Genomic DNA, 14,675 nt, shown 5'->3' with positions numbered 1-14,675 from the left:
CATACTAACCTATCACCTATTATTTAATAAATCTAAATGAACACGTAACTAAACATATAATTATATCTATATATATATATATATATATATATATATATTGGGATTGTGTGGTCAGGGACCACCCCAAAACTACGTTCCTGGAACGGAACGTACTTTATTTGGACTTTTTGGAGAGGAACATCAGATGTTCCCTCCTTTTTGGGAGCTATGTGGTTATGGATAACCACCCCAAAACTTTGCTCTTTGTTAGAGAGCAAATGTATCTACCGGGTTGCCTCCCAGTCAGCGCTTAGTTTAATGTCTTTAGCTAGACATGGTACTTACCTCTCAAGGGATTTCAGAAATGGTTGAGGGAACCTCAGTGTCCCCTGGTAGTGAACATAAGATGTTCCATCCTTTTTGGGAGCTATGTGGTTATGGATAACCACCCCAAAACTTTGCTCTTTGTTAGAGAGCAAATGTATCTACTGGGTTGCCTCCCAGTCAGCGCATAGTTTAATGTCTTTAGCTAGACATGGTACTTACCTCTCAAGGGGTTTCGGAAATGGTTGAGGGGACCTCAGTGTCCCCTGGTAGTGATCCTGGTATTCTGGTTTGAAGGTTGGCAGCAATCTGCCCCAGATGGGACTCAATGTTCCTGACCACTGCATCATTCCTGGTGACATATTCCTTGACATAATTTTCCAGGGTGTTGATGCGTTGGTCATCTATGTGGAACGGAACGTAGTTGTTTCTTCTTTGTTCAAACGTTCCACTACTACTACCTTGCTGATACTGCTGATGATTGTTGTTGAATGGTCTCTGGTTAATGGGTGGCCTCCATTAGGTGTTGTGGTTCTGATCCTTAATGATAGTTCCTCCAGGGCTTGAATGTGTATTTCGTCCTGCTTGTTGATTGTCTCTGGTGAAGTTCCTATTGCCAAAATTTTCTGCATAACACACAAATGCAGTGGATGGGCAGTCTGTTGAGTCATGAAGGTCACCACAGCCTGAGCATGGTTCTGTTTCAGCTGCTGTGAGTTGTAAGACTTCTATCCTTGGTGCTGCTTGGTTAGCTCTCAGGTTCTTCAATTCATTCATGAGTGATGCCAGCTGGGCTTCCATGGCTATTTGTTTATCCAGTTCTAGCATGCCTAGCTTCCTCACTGGGCTCACTCTGTCTATTTGCCATTGGAGACATCTTTCAGCAGTCCCTTCTATGATTTTGTACCTTGATTCAAGTGTTCCTGTAAAGAAATATCCTTCTGCAGCAAAATCTAAGTGAGAATGAGAAGTATGGTCAAGTCCCTTATAGAAAGATTGTAACACTCCTCAACTCTCTATCCTATGGTTTGGACATTCTTTTATGATGTCCTTGTATCTCTCCCATGCTTCATAGAGATTTTCTCCATAAAACATTCAGAAGTTAGAGATTTCAGCTCTAACATCAGCTTGTCGAGACATTGGGAGCAACCTCTCTATGAACTTGTTAGAGAGTTCTTCCCATGTGTGGATTGATCCAGGGGTGAGAGTTTTCATCCATGTTTTAGCTTTTAAGCCCAAGGAGTGAGGGAACAACCTCATTCTCATGCTCTCCTCTATTACACCCTCAGCTTTAAAATTATCACAAATATCTTGGAATGTTGTGAGGTGTGTGTAAGGATCTTCTGCAGGGAGTCCATTGAAGACCCCTGCTTCCCTAATCATGTGGAACATGATAGGTTTTAGTTCAAAATTTGGTGCTACAGGGGGAAGGATTACTCCCTTATCTGGTCTGTTCCTGAAAGGAGCAGCCAAAGTTTTGAAGTTCTGTTCAGGGGGAACTTCTTCATTGTTATTATTGTGATCAGCCATGTTTTCAGGAAATTCTTCCCTGAGGTTCCTTCTTCTCCTATGGAGTGTACGTTCTGGCTCAGGATCAAAGAGAAACTCAGGTACTTCAATGGAGTGGTCAGAGTCTGTTTCAAACTCTTCACTCATAAACCAATAGCACAGGGTATATATACGCACAGCAGATTCAGTGATAAAGAGAAAAAAATATAAAAGTAAAGTCAGATATACAGTATATGTGTTAGAAAACAATGATAAGAACAACAGTTAGTGTTTTTATCCCCGGCAACGGTGCCAAAAACTTGTTGGGTGGTTCGCTAATGGTGGAAAAATATAAGTTCTGATAGGGGACGTTCCTCTATTCTTGCAGAGCACAGATTCGTCCCTTAGTTCCAACCCAAGTGCGCAAGTGCACGCATCAAGTAATAAAGGGAGTATTAATGCCCAAATTATCGTTCCCGCGAGGATAGAGTGCTAATTATTGTTTTATCACTGTTTGTAAAGCATGAAAATGAGAAGAAAAGTTAGTAAATGAACTGTCTGGTCAAACGTTCCCTAGTGTCTTGACAACGTTCCTCAGGAATAGTAGGTTCAATCTGATGGCAAACAGTTGCTCGCTGCGTTATGTATGTGATCCTTCCTGTTTAGAAGAAGGTGAGATAATAATCATTGGAGTTTTTATAAGTACTAAATAAAATAAAATAAAAATTACTAAAACAGAAATAACTATAATCAAGAGACAACAGGGTGGTGGTTAAAACAGTTTAACAGAAGGAACGGATTCACTGCTTCACTCTTAAAGGGGTTGTTTTCTCTGCTCAAGACTTAGCACCTTTTGACTTTGTCCCAGTTTCTTTGCCTACCAACTCTGATTCCTCAGCTCATGGTCTAGATGGCTCACAAGTTTCCATATTCCTATGGCTCCCTTGACTCCAACAGGTCCATAGTTCAGAACCTTAAAATGGACGAGTTGGCCCCTTATTCCTAAGGTGACCAGTAGCGTTTTTGCCATGACATCTACCTTCCCCCAATGGCTAAGCTGTCTGAAATCCCTTCCTTATGGAAGTTCCTTTCTCAGTATGTACCCAATTTCCATTGGCGCACAATGAATATAGCTTACTTAGCCAAAGAAATACAAAAAGCTTTGGTCAAGAGTTTTGAAAACAGTTCTTTAAGAGTTTCACAGTTTACCCGTTCCACAGATAGTTCAGCTCATGGCTGATAGTTTAAACATAATTATTCTCAACTGAGATCACATAGACCCGAGATTCAGTCAAGAAATAACGATTGGAATGAAGAGAAAAACACTTATATTAATTTAAAAGACAGTTTATAAAAAGAAACAAAAAAGGGAGAAAGATGGGTATTTGCTCGTGAGGAGTCTTGATGGTTGTTTACAGATAAGAGAATAGGGGTTGTCACTTAACTACAGTTACAACTTAAAATTAAACTAAGTTACTAACTATTACTAAGTGATCTCTTCCTTTCGGACTGCAAACCCTCCAGGATTCGATAATGTTTTTGTGTGAGGGTGGTCCTATTTATAGCTGGAAGAGGAGTGGCAACACTGTAATTCCTTTGGAGCTAGTTGCTTGAATGAAGGGACGGGAATGTGGCAGCAGATTGTGAAGCTTGCGTGAATTGCTGGATGGAACAGGATTTGGTGATGATTAGCCGTTGTTTGCAGACCTTCCCATGCTTTGCTTCTTTTTTCAGCCAATTAGAACTCTTGATTCTCTGCTCTTCACGTTTCCAGCTGCTCAGTTGGTGCACCGCCTTGCTTTTTAGAAGTCTTTAACTCTACGTTACCTGCAAAGTGTACATAAGCATTAAATGAATGGAGCAGGTGCATTAAATGCGTCTCAGTCTGTTCCCCTTTTAATATATTTTAAAGGAATACGTTACCATCCGTTCCCCCACTGTGTTTTTGTCACAAATGTGTAAAACAAGTTATTTTCATGCTGAAGTTGCTCATCAGATGAGGGAACGTATGGTATTTTGCCATCAAAATGGGCTTAGATGGAAACGAATTTACGTCCCATCAGTGATACCGGATGACATTGAGATTAGAGAAAGTTTAAAAACTCATGTAGGTCCTATTGAGGTCCTCGACCGCAGTGAAAAGAGGCTTAGAAGCAAAATTATTCCAATGCTAAAGATTCAGTGGGAAGAACGTACACCTCAGGAGGCTACTTGGGAACGGGAGGATGAGATTCTCCGGTTGTATCCTGAGTTAGCAGACAGGTATGATTTAATTTTGCGGACAAAATTCTAAAAGTGGGGGATTATAACACCTTGCAATTCTAAAGCAAATATTGAAATATTAAATGAGAATTAAAGGGAAGGATTAGTGAAAATCCTGAAATAAGGCCAAAATACAAAGAAAGGGCAAAAACGGTAATTAGCCAACACGCAACCCTAGGAAGATAAAAATTGAGTAGAAGGTCTCAGATGATAAAAATAACCCTGGAAATGGATTCAAAACGAAAAATTGAGTGGTTAGGCAAGTTTCAGAAAATTCAGTGAATAGTGTTTTTACCGGGTAAAAGTACTGCGGTACTGTTGCACCGTAAAACGTGCCGACTGAGTTTTGAGCTCTAGGTTTTAAATATGAGTTATAAATGGTTTATAGAACAAGGGAATATGAATTCTGATAAAGTTTGATGGAAATAAGTAAGTTTGGGGAAGCGTGCCAACGGCGCACGCAACAGCTTAAAACAACATTTTCTCTTAACGACCGAAAAACTCCGGATTCATCTAATCAAGTATAATTAAAGGACAATGGTTAATGTTAGAAATTAGAGTTTCTAAATAGGTTATGAATTTACGGACGTTTAGTGGAGTAAACGAGAGTTAAATTAGTTTGAAAACGCATGAGGTGGCGGTGGGACCCACCCCACTCAAAAGTCACTTAACCCACCTAGCCTCCTCATTATTCATCATCTTCTCTCTCCCGCTCCAAGCCAAACTCGCGGCCTCCCCCTCCCCATTACACATTTCTCTTTCAAATTTTCTTTTCCTTATAACTCCACCAAATCCTAACCAAATCCAACAAAGTTTAACTTGAATTTTGTTGGAAATTGTCTTTTAAAGCCATTGGTGGTACCCTTGGACCATGAAAACGACTAGATTTTGAGGTATTTCTCCCCAAAGGCTGCCGCTCACATAGGTAGATTTGTGTTCATGGAGCTTCTAGGTACTCCAATGGTGGTGTATGTTTAGGAGGAGCCTTGTACCAAGCTCTTGAGTAAGTTTCTACAACATTTCCATGGTTTAATTGTTGGATTGATTTTATGAACCCTAAAGGGGGATTTTGTTATTGATGTGTTTAGAGAGCTCAATTGGAAAATGTGTATTAGATGATAATGTCTTAGAATTATGTGTTAGAGCTAGAAATGTCATGAAAATTATTGATGAAAATTGTGAAATTTTAACTTAAAAATTTTTAGGGTGTCATGACTTTGAGTTTTGAAAATGTGTTAGGATTGGATTAGTGAATTTTTGTATGATTGTATGTTGACATAATGGGATTGTGTGAGGTGTAGAGCGGTTAAAATTGAGTGAAAATCTTTTGGAATTGCCTAGGTGACAATTCGGCCATGTAGGAAAATTTAGGGATTTGATGTTGTTGGAATAGCTTGGATGAAGTATCATGTGTTAAATGGTATTTAGAGGGGTTGTGTGGTGGTTGGAAGGTTGGAGAATCAATGAAAAATAATAAATGGTGTTAAGAGTCATAAAGGATCCTAGAGTTAAATATTAAGCAAAACAACGTTTAAAAGACGTAAAATGAAAAATGGCACTTGATATGGCCTTTTAGCAACCTAAGGATTCATAGGAAAATGAGAAAAAAAATTTAGAAAAATAAATCTCAAAATTGCACTACTTTGGCCGAACCTACTAGGGTTGTAGGGGAGGTTTTTGACGTTTTTCGCGTTTTGATAGAATTGCCGTGTACTGACGATTCGTACATGGTTATTGTAGGTTATCATACGTTGATTTGAACCCCGAACCGTGAGTCGGTGGATTGCCCTTGGTCCTGGACCAAGTGGGATTGGGGTAAGTGATTGGAATTATGCTGTATAATTGGTAATTGCATGTATTCGTATGAGTTTTAAGTAATTGGGAATGTCCTCTGTGTAGGCATTTCTGTGAGTAACGAGCTCGGAGAATATACTGTTGTGGAGCAAAGTAAAGAGGCTTATTAAGGTAACCTCTTGGTATTGGGGCTTGTTCCCCTTGTGTGTTCCACCATACCCGTTGAGGGTGATGGTAGGAAATATATATGAGTAGTGTAGAATAACATGATCATGCATGTAGTATATATGATGGTACGTAGGTACCGAGTCTCTGGCCAGTAGACAGTTTTGCCTTCGGGCGTTTCGGACTTCCACTGGATAGGTCTCCGAGAGGGAGTTCCAGTTGACCTAGGGTTGTGGTGTGTGATCCGAATAGGAGCACACTAGGAAGTCTCGGGTGTATGTGGATGGGAGGGGTACCTTGGTTGGATGTTCTTGGAACACGCCTTGGATGAGACCCGTAGGCTTATATGCCAAGCCATTAGGCAGGACGTTGCGTGGTATTGGTAGCTACCATTCCAGCTTCGTCGTATTTTGTATCCCTATATTCCTCAGTTTCTCTAAATCCCTTGCTATATCCCGTTTTTCAAGATGTTATTGTATATTATTTATATGCATCGAAGTGAGCCATTGGGCGGAGTTTCTCCAGAACCTCTGGGTTACTGAGATATATTCGTATATCTCACCCCGTCTTGTGGGCTTTATTTCATGAGGTAGTAGTGGTACGGGAGCGGCCGGCAAGAAGCCCGTAGGATGAGTCTTTGGAGGACCTTGCACTTTTGCATTTTGATGGCCATTGGGCCTAGGCTAGACTTAGGGCATGAACATTCCATATGTATGTAGGATGAGATTCATAGTCATATTTGTTCATGTCATTTTGCCTAAGTCTAGTTGTATATGTCATTTAAGCTTTATGTTTCAAGTTGTAATTTAAAGTTATGAATTTGTAAGTTGTAATATGTAATTGAGATGTGGTAATTGTACAATGGATACTTGATGTAATATGATGGAAGGGCTTTAGGCCTATTTTAGGATTATGATTATATGTATGTTTAGAAAATGCATGTAAATGGACATTGGTGCTTGAAATAAGTTAAGGATTAACAAAGTGAGCAATATGGCATGAATTGTGCAATAACTATAAACTGAGTTGGGTTGTAAGTGCCCCAAGGCATTGTTGTCCTTGTGTGTACCACTCATTGGTTATTAGGTACATTTGAGGTATTAGAAAGCAATTACAAATTTGGGGATTTTAGGAAAAACAATGGAAACTCTGGCAAATTTTCTGTAGAATTGGCAGAATTTAAGCGAACTTCGGGAGAGCATATCTCTCTCCACAGAGGTACTATAGGGATGTTCCATATGTCATTTTGAAGGTTTAGATGTCCTCTATCTTGAGGTAAAATTTGATAGAATTATCGATTGAAAGTAGGCCTGGAGAAGGCAAAGAGTGAAGACTTCCCATTTGCTTACTGCACATGTGGCAATTCTGGACAGGTTTTGGGAAATTTATTCCCGCTTAGTTTCTTAGTCAAATTAAGTGTATAATATGTCAAATTAAAGATTCAGGTGTCTAGTTTCTTGTATAAAAATTTGAGAGAAATTGGTTGAGTTTATTTTCTGCAGTAATTCGTGGAGTGAGGGATGTTTGGAGCTATTTTGGGGTTGGCTGGCAGCTTTGCTTGTCCAACTTCAAACGGCGATATCCGGAGCAAACGAGATCGAAATATCTCGTGTGATAGCTTCCTAGAAATTTAATTGAGTGTAAAATAACATATCAAAATATTGGAGGCTTGTAGAATGTGGTTTTTCCGCAGAAAAATAAAGACCGAACCATATTCGGATAGGTAGAAAACGTAAAATTGAGAAATTAGCTAAGTGGGTTTATGGGAACCCCTTAGTGACTTGTAGTAACTAAAATAAGTTATAAAATTAGTCTAAATAAGTATTCCACAAAGATTTTACAGTTACGGTCACAGCTTTTAATTATTATGTTTTTTATTGTTTTAAATGCTCGCTTAATAACCGGAAAAAGTTTACTCGCATTTTTAAAAATGAATTGTTGTGATTGTAACTGCGCTTAATATCATAATTGATGTTAACAATACCGGTGTACAACGGGCTGTTACACTGATTTGACCTAGTCTTAAGTTAATGAGTCGCCACATCTATATATAGCTCCTCTTCTTCCTTAGTTTTGTATCTCTTCTTCTTCTCTAATTTTCTCAACTGAAACCTTAGCCAACACACACATCAGTGTGGCAGCTATCTCTCTCTTGGAATAACCAAAGGCACTATCCAATCTCTATTATTCTCTTGAGTCTAGCAACCTCCATTGAAGGAGATTGGGCATTCGAAGAAGTGTTCTTCTCTTACAAGACAACAAGGTGGTGTGGATTTCCATCGGAGGACTTGTGTTCTTCAAGTCTGACGGATTGATCAAGAACGCATTTGATCAGGAATAATAATCCAAATAAAGGTATCTACTTTAAACCCTAACATGTCTATTGCATGATTCATGGGTTAAACATGATTGAGGGTGGGCAAATGTTGCTTCTTCCGCATAAAAAATTTAATTTTTCCCTCTTTTATGTTCATGGCCTATAAAAGGAAACTTACAAGTGGTATCAGAGCTTGTTGCTTTACTATCGACAAGTTAGGGTACTTTTGTTCGGTTAAAAATGCGATTTTCACATTTTGGTTCATTAAAGATTTGATGTTTGATGTTTTAATCAGTTAAAAATGTGACCTTTATGTTTTGGTTGGTTAAAGATTTGATCTTTGACGATTTAATAGATTAAAAATGTGAACTTTACATTTTGTTGGTTAAAGATATAATAATCTTTGACATTTTCATCAAATAAAGATTTGATCTTTAATTTTTTTATTCGGTAAAAATATGATCTTTGCATAAAATTTTGATTTTTTGGATATGTTAAAAGTTAATATGTCCATGTAAAAGCATAGAACATATTTGGTATATTTTTGCGCTTGTTTGGTTACTAACTTTTCAGGTGCAAATAAAGGAAGGGGATGGTCATGGTGCCCAAAATTAAATTTTAATTGTTGTAATTTAATTTTGGTAAATAAGGCTTGTATGCCTTGTCTTTCTTTTACTCTTGTGTAAATTCTTTTCTCACCTTACTCCCCCCAAATGTAATTGGGGTTTCTTGAATTAATATGTAATTAGAAATTAGGCTAATGGCGTTTTAGGCATGGAGGAGTCCATGGAGGAGCCGCGGCTTAAGGAGCATGATGGGAGAAGATGGCATGAGTACAATGACTATCCCAAAATAAATGTGATTTATTATGTCTATGAATGTATGCGTGTATGTCAAAACGACTAGTATGCATGTCATAAAATCGCGTATGTATATTTCTATTATGCATGTCCAAAAGCGACTAGTATAGTATGTTGTAGATGTATGACATAGGGCAACGACTAGCATGATAGTACAATATGCGCGTTTGATGAGACTTGGTAAATCCCTAATAAAAGAAAAGGAACCCTTAAAAGGAACAATTATTAAGTGCATGATTGCCTCCCACCGTCGGTACAAATTGAATCCCTTCGACATGGTGGTGCTCTACAACTCAGTTGGGACCCACTGTTTCATTGGGTAAGATGAATGCTTGAAGTGTAGAGACACTTAGGATGTTGGTTTGTGCTTGACCAGGTGCATAAATTGCAGGCTCATCCGAGCTTATGTACTTGGGGCAATAGTGCCAGGTTGGTTGCATGAGATGCACCACTAAGTGACAAGGAGTTGTCAACCTGATGTTAAGAGAAGGTATGAGATACTGTTGATAATGATCAACCCATCGTTTAATTTGATCTTGCGGTCTCAGACGGGGATTAAAGGAAACAGACGTTCTCTTAACCCACTACGAAAATTCTTAAGAAGAATAGCCCTAGGTCAATAAGGAAAAGGGTCATTGACTTAGACAAAATAGTGGGAGGGGCCATTTGTTTGAAGTCTTTAATAATATGGTCTATTTATAACAATATTAATTATTTTATTTTTACATCCTATTCAGCTTAATATGTCGGGTCATTTGTCTCTGCGTACTATTTTCGAAAGGAACAAGTTGACCAATCCTTATTTCATGGACTTGTATCGGAACGTCAGAATTGTTCTGCGAGCCGAAAAAGTTGCTTATGTCTTTGACGCTGTTTTACCTATTCCGCCTAAGGAAGGGGAAGATGGGTTCGCAGAATTTGATTTCGAGGCCCACAAGCAACACATGGATGATAATGTGTTGGCTTGTTGCATCATGCTGGCATCCATGTCACCCGAGCTGCATAAACAGCACGAGCATATGGATGCCCCCTCTATTATCCTTCATCTCAAGGAGTTGTATGATAAGAAGGATAAGCATGTGAGGTATGAGACCTCTAGGGAATTGTTCCTATGCAAGATGATTGAAGGCATGTCTTTTAACAGCCATGTCCTGAAGATGATAGCGCTCATTGAGAAGCTAGAGGGTCTAGGCTTCATAATGGATGCTGAATTAATTAATGACTTAGTTCTATGATCACTTCCTCCTTCTTTCAGTGGGTTCATTATGAACTATAACATGCATTCGATGAATGTTACACTGCCTGAGTTGTTAAGCATGTTAACTACTGTTGAGGTGTCTATCAAAAAGGATAAGACACAAGCTCTTCTTATTGGTGGGTCTTCCAAGACCAAGGATAAGGGTAAAAGGAAAGAGCTTGCAAAGCCCAATCCTCTCAGGCCCAAAGGAAAGTTCAATAAGAAGACGGGCAAGGCCAAAGGTAAGAGAAAGGATAAAAATGACGCTGAGTGCTTCCATTATGGCAATAAAGGCCATTGGAAGAGGAACTGTCCTGACTACATCAAAGGTGTAATTGAAAAGAAGCATGGTGATGCTTCTACCTCAGGTATTTACATGATTGAGGTTAATTTTTCTTGTGCTAACCCGGCTTCATGGGTATTGGATACCTGTTGTGGTTCTCATATCTGCAATATGTTGCAGGTGCTAAGGAATCCGAGGAAGCTTGACAAGAACGAGGTGGATCTTCGAGTTGGGAATGGAGCAAGAGTTGTTGCATTGGCTATTGGAGATGTTGACCTTGTTTCGTGTACGGGCCTTATCCTGCATTTGAAAAATTGTCTTTATGTTCCTAACATTTCTAGAAACATTATTTTTATTTCTTGTTTAGAACGAGATGGTTTTATATTTACTATTAAGAGTAGTGAATTTTCTATCATTATGAATGATATTGGTTTTTGCTACTGCTTCTTTGGTAAATGGCTTATATGTTCTAGAAATGGAAAATAAAGTCCTCAATGTGAATGTGAAATGACCTAGGATAGATAATAAATCTTATTTTTGGCATTGTAGACTAGGACACATAAATGAAACAAGACTCTCTAGGCTACATGCAGATGGCCACCTAGATTCCATGGATTTAGAATCGTATGGACCTTGTGACTCTTGTCTAGCTGGGAAAATGGCTTAGACCAAGCCCAAAAGGCTTGAGAGTCATAGGGCTAGTGAGTTATTAGGACTCATTCACTCTGATGTATGTGGTCCAATGTCTGTCGAGTCTAGAGGTGGATATTCCTACTTTATTACCTTTACTGATGATAGATCAAGATTTCGGTATGTATACCTGATGAGACATAAATCCGAAGCCTTTTAAAAGTTCAAGGAGTATAGGAGTGAAGTAGAGAAACAATGATGCAAGATGATTAAGACATTATGATCAGATCGTGGTGGCGAATATCTGAGTAACGAGTTTCAAGATTATCTAAAGGAGAATGGGATTCTCTCACAGTTTACTGTGCCTTACACGCCACACCCAAATGGTGTAGCCGAAAGGAGGAACCGAACCTTATTGGATATGGTTAAGTCCATGATGAGTGAGACAGAACTCCCAAAATCATTTTGGGGTATGCCTTAACCACTGCAGCATACCTTCTGAATAGGGTACCTTCTAAATCTGTTCAGATATGAGTTATGGACTGGTAGGAGACCAAACATGAGCTACCTCAAGGTTTGGGGATCTCCTGCATATGTCAAAGCGCTGACATCAGAGGATCTTCTTTCTCAAGGAGCTAGTGGGAGTAAAATTGAACTTGAAGAAGTTCAAAGCCCACAAGAACATATTAAGGAACCTGAGTCTGCTCTGCAGGCGACGTTCTCCAGTGGAGAAGTAAACACACAACTTCATAGGTCAACTAGGATTAGTCAACCACCTAAGAGGTACGGTTATGTGATTGAGAATCAGCAAACCGTTAAGGATGACGAACCTTGTAACTATGAGGAGACAGTCAAGGATGTTGACTCCTCCAAATGGCTTGAAGCCATGAGGTCTGAAATAGACTCGATGCATCAAAACTAGGTATGGACCTTGGTTCCACATCCAGAAGGAATGGTTCCTATTTGATGTAAATGGGCCTTTAAGAAAAAGACTGATGCAGATGGCAACGTTCAAACCTATAAAGCTAGGTTGGTTGCGAAAGGATATCGTCAAAGACAATGAGTTGACTGTGACGAGACTTTCTCACATGTTGCCATGGTCAAATCTATTCGGATCATTCTAGCTATAGCAACATATAATGATTATGAAATTTGGCAAATGGATGTCAAGAATGCCTTCTTGAATAGGTTCTTGAAGGAGGAGGTGTATATGACACAGCCTGAAGGTTTTGAATCCAAAGGCCATAAGTATATGGTATGCAAACTTCAAAGGTCAATATATGGGCTAAAGCAAACATCACGGAGTTGGAACATTCGTTTTGATGAGGTTGTTAGGAGTAACGGTTTCATCAAGAACAAGGATGAGTCTTGTGTTTACAAGAAGGTTAGTGGGAGCAATGTTATTTTCTTGGTGCTTTATGTGGATGACATACTGCTGATAGGGAATGACATCCCTACACTTCAAAATATTAAGGAGTTGCTTTCTGAAAGCTTCACCATGAAAGATTTGGGAGAGGCAGCATATATACTGGGTATAAAGATCTATAGAGATAGAACTAAGAGGCTACTGTGATTATCCCAATCTTCGTACATTGACAAAATACTAATGAGATTTAGTATGGAAGGGTCGAAAAGGGGTTTTCGTCCTGTCAATCATGGCGTGCATCTTTCGAAGGTTATGTGTCCTAAGACACAACAAGAGAAGGATCACATGAGTGAGATACCATACGCTTCGGCTATCGGATCCATCATGTATGCCATGATCTGTACAAGACCAGATTTCTCGTATGCTTTAACCATAACGAGCAAGTACCAGGCAGACCCTAGAGAGGGTCACTGGACAACAGTCAAAACAATCTACAAAGTACTTAAGAAGGACTAAGGATATGTTTCTGGTGTATGGTGGAGTTAATGAGCTAGCAGTGAAAGGGTTCACTGATGCTAGCTTCCAAAGTGACAAAGATGATTGTAAATCACAATCAGGGTTCGTATTCACCTTAAATGGTGGAGCAATGACTTGGAAAAGTTCCAAACAAGAAACTATAGTAGATTCAATGACAGAGGCTGAATATATAGCGGCTTCATAAGCAGCTAAGGAGGCAATGTGGATCAAGAAGTTCATCACTGAACTTGGGGTGGTTCCCAGCATTAGTGAGCCCATACAGTTGTATTGTGACAACAATGGTGCTATTGCGCAGGCAAAGAAACCCAAGTCTCATCCAAGATCAAAACACGTGCTCCGCAGATATCACCTGATTAAAGAAATCATTGATAGGATGGATGTAAAGATCGATTATGTTCCCACAGATGATAACCTAGCCGATTCTCTAACAAAAGGAGTTTCTCAGAGAAAACATGATAGTCATTATGAGGCTTTAGGAAATGGATTTCAGTCAGATTGGCTCTAGGCCAAGTGGGAGATTGTTAGTACATAGGTGTCCTAGAGACAATCTGAGAGTCAGATAGATCCATATACTTCTTTATTAGTTATGAATAAATTATATGAATAAAAGCATTATTTATCTTGTTTCATATTGCATGTCTCAAATATTGAATATGAGTAACTGGATAAAGCCCTTGGAATGGGACGGGTGTCACACTGAGGATCTGTGATAGAGATTACGATCATGAGGGCTCAATGACACCACACGTCCATTTCCAGAAATATGTTCCTAGTCTAGAGATACCGATAATGGGCATTGGTTATCTCGGGTAAGACTAGCACGACTCAGCTACTTGCATGGAGATGTAAGGTAGAGTCCTCGTGAGCTACAGACATGGAGATGTCTTAGCTGACTCGTGGGTGGACCTATTGGAGAATAGCTCGCACTGAACTGACCCACAAAGAGACACTACAAGGAAATCTCACAAATAGTATCAATAGATAATGTCTCTTATTATTTGGGTGTGTCTTTCCTTAGACCTAACGTTGTCGTATAGACCTGTGCTCTGGAAGGCTTGCTTTGATTGTATATCTTGTCTGCTTGAAACATAGAGACTTGTAGGTATACTCTTGGGCATGCCCTAAGGACTCAGGGCTAGTGTGACAAGCTAAAGGAATTCGTCAATCTCTGTGAGAGATTAGGTTATCCGTAGACCGGTGAAACTGGAATAACATTTACGGGACTCGGGAATCTATGCATAGTAAAGGAGTCATGAGATGGCCCGCTCTTTAGAGTCCGTAAATGAAGATTCTCTGTTTCGGCAAAAGCTAACCCTAGATCACAGGGGTTGATACGTTTTCCTTGACCTAGGTCAATGGGATGGATAACCGAGACGAAAGGAGAATTCACACGGTAACCAAATAGGTATAACAGGTTGATCATTCGATGAACT

The 14,675-nt window shown here is 39.4% G+C and overlaps 1 non-coding gene across 1 annotated transcript; it reads left to right on the top strand.

The window, feature by feature from the left end:
* Positions 1-1,321: 1,321 nt before the first annotated feature.
* On the top strand, positions 1,322-1,428 carry LOC133306147 (small nucleolar RNA R71). The gene has a single exon (XR_009750854.1). It is a non-coding gene; the product is annotated as a small nucleolar RNA R71 (small nucleolar RNA).
* The last annotated feature ends 13,247 nt before the right edge of the window (positions 1,429-14,675 follow it).

Source organism: Gastrolobium bilobum, unplaced genomic scaffold, assembly GCF_033153095.1.
Source record: "Gastrolobium bilobum isolate Gb01-03AN ecotype WA unplaced genomic scaffold, APGP_CSIRO_Gbil_v1 utg589541, whole genome shotgun sequence".
NCBI lineage: Eukaryota > Viridiplantae > Streptophyta > Magnoliopsida > Fabales > Fabaceae > Gastrolobium > Gastrolobium bilobum.
The sequence above is the reverse complement of the archived record's forward strand: the minus strand, read 5'-3'. Positions and strand labels throughout refer to the sequence as shown.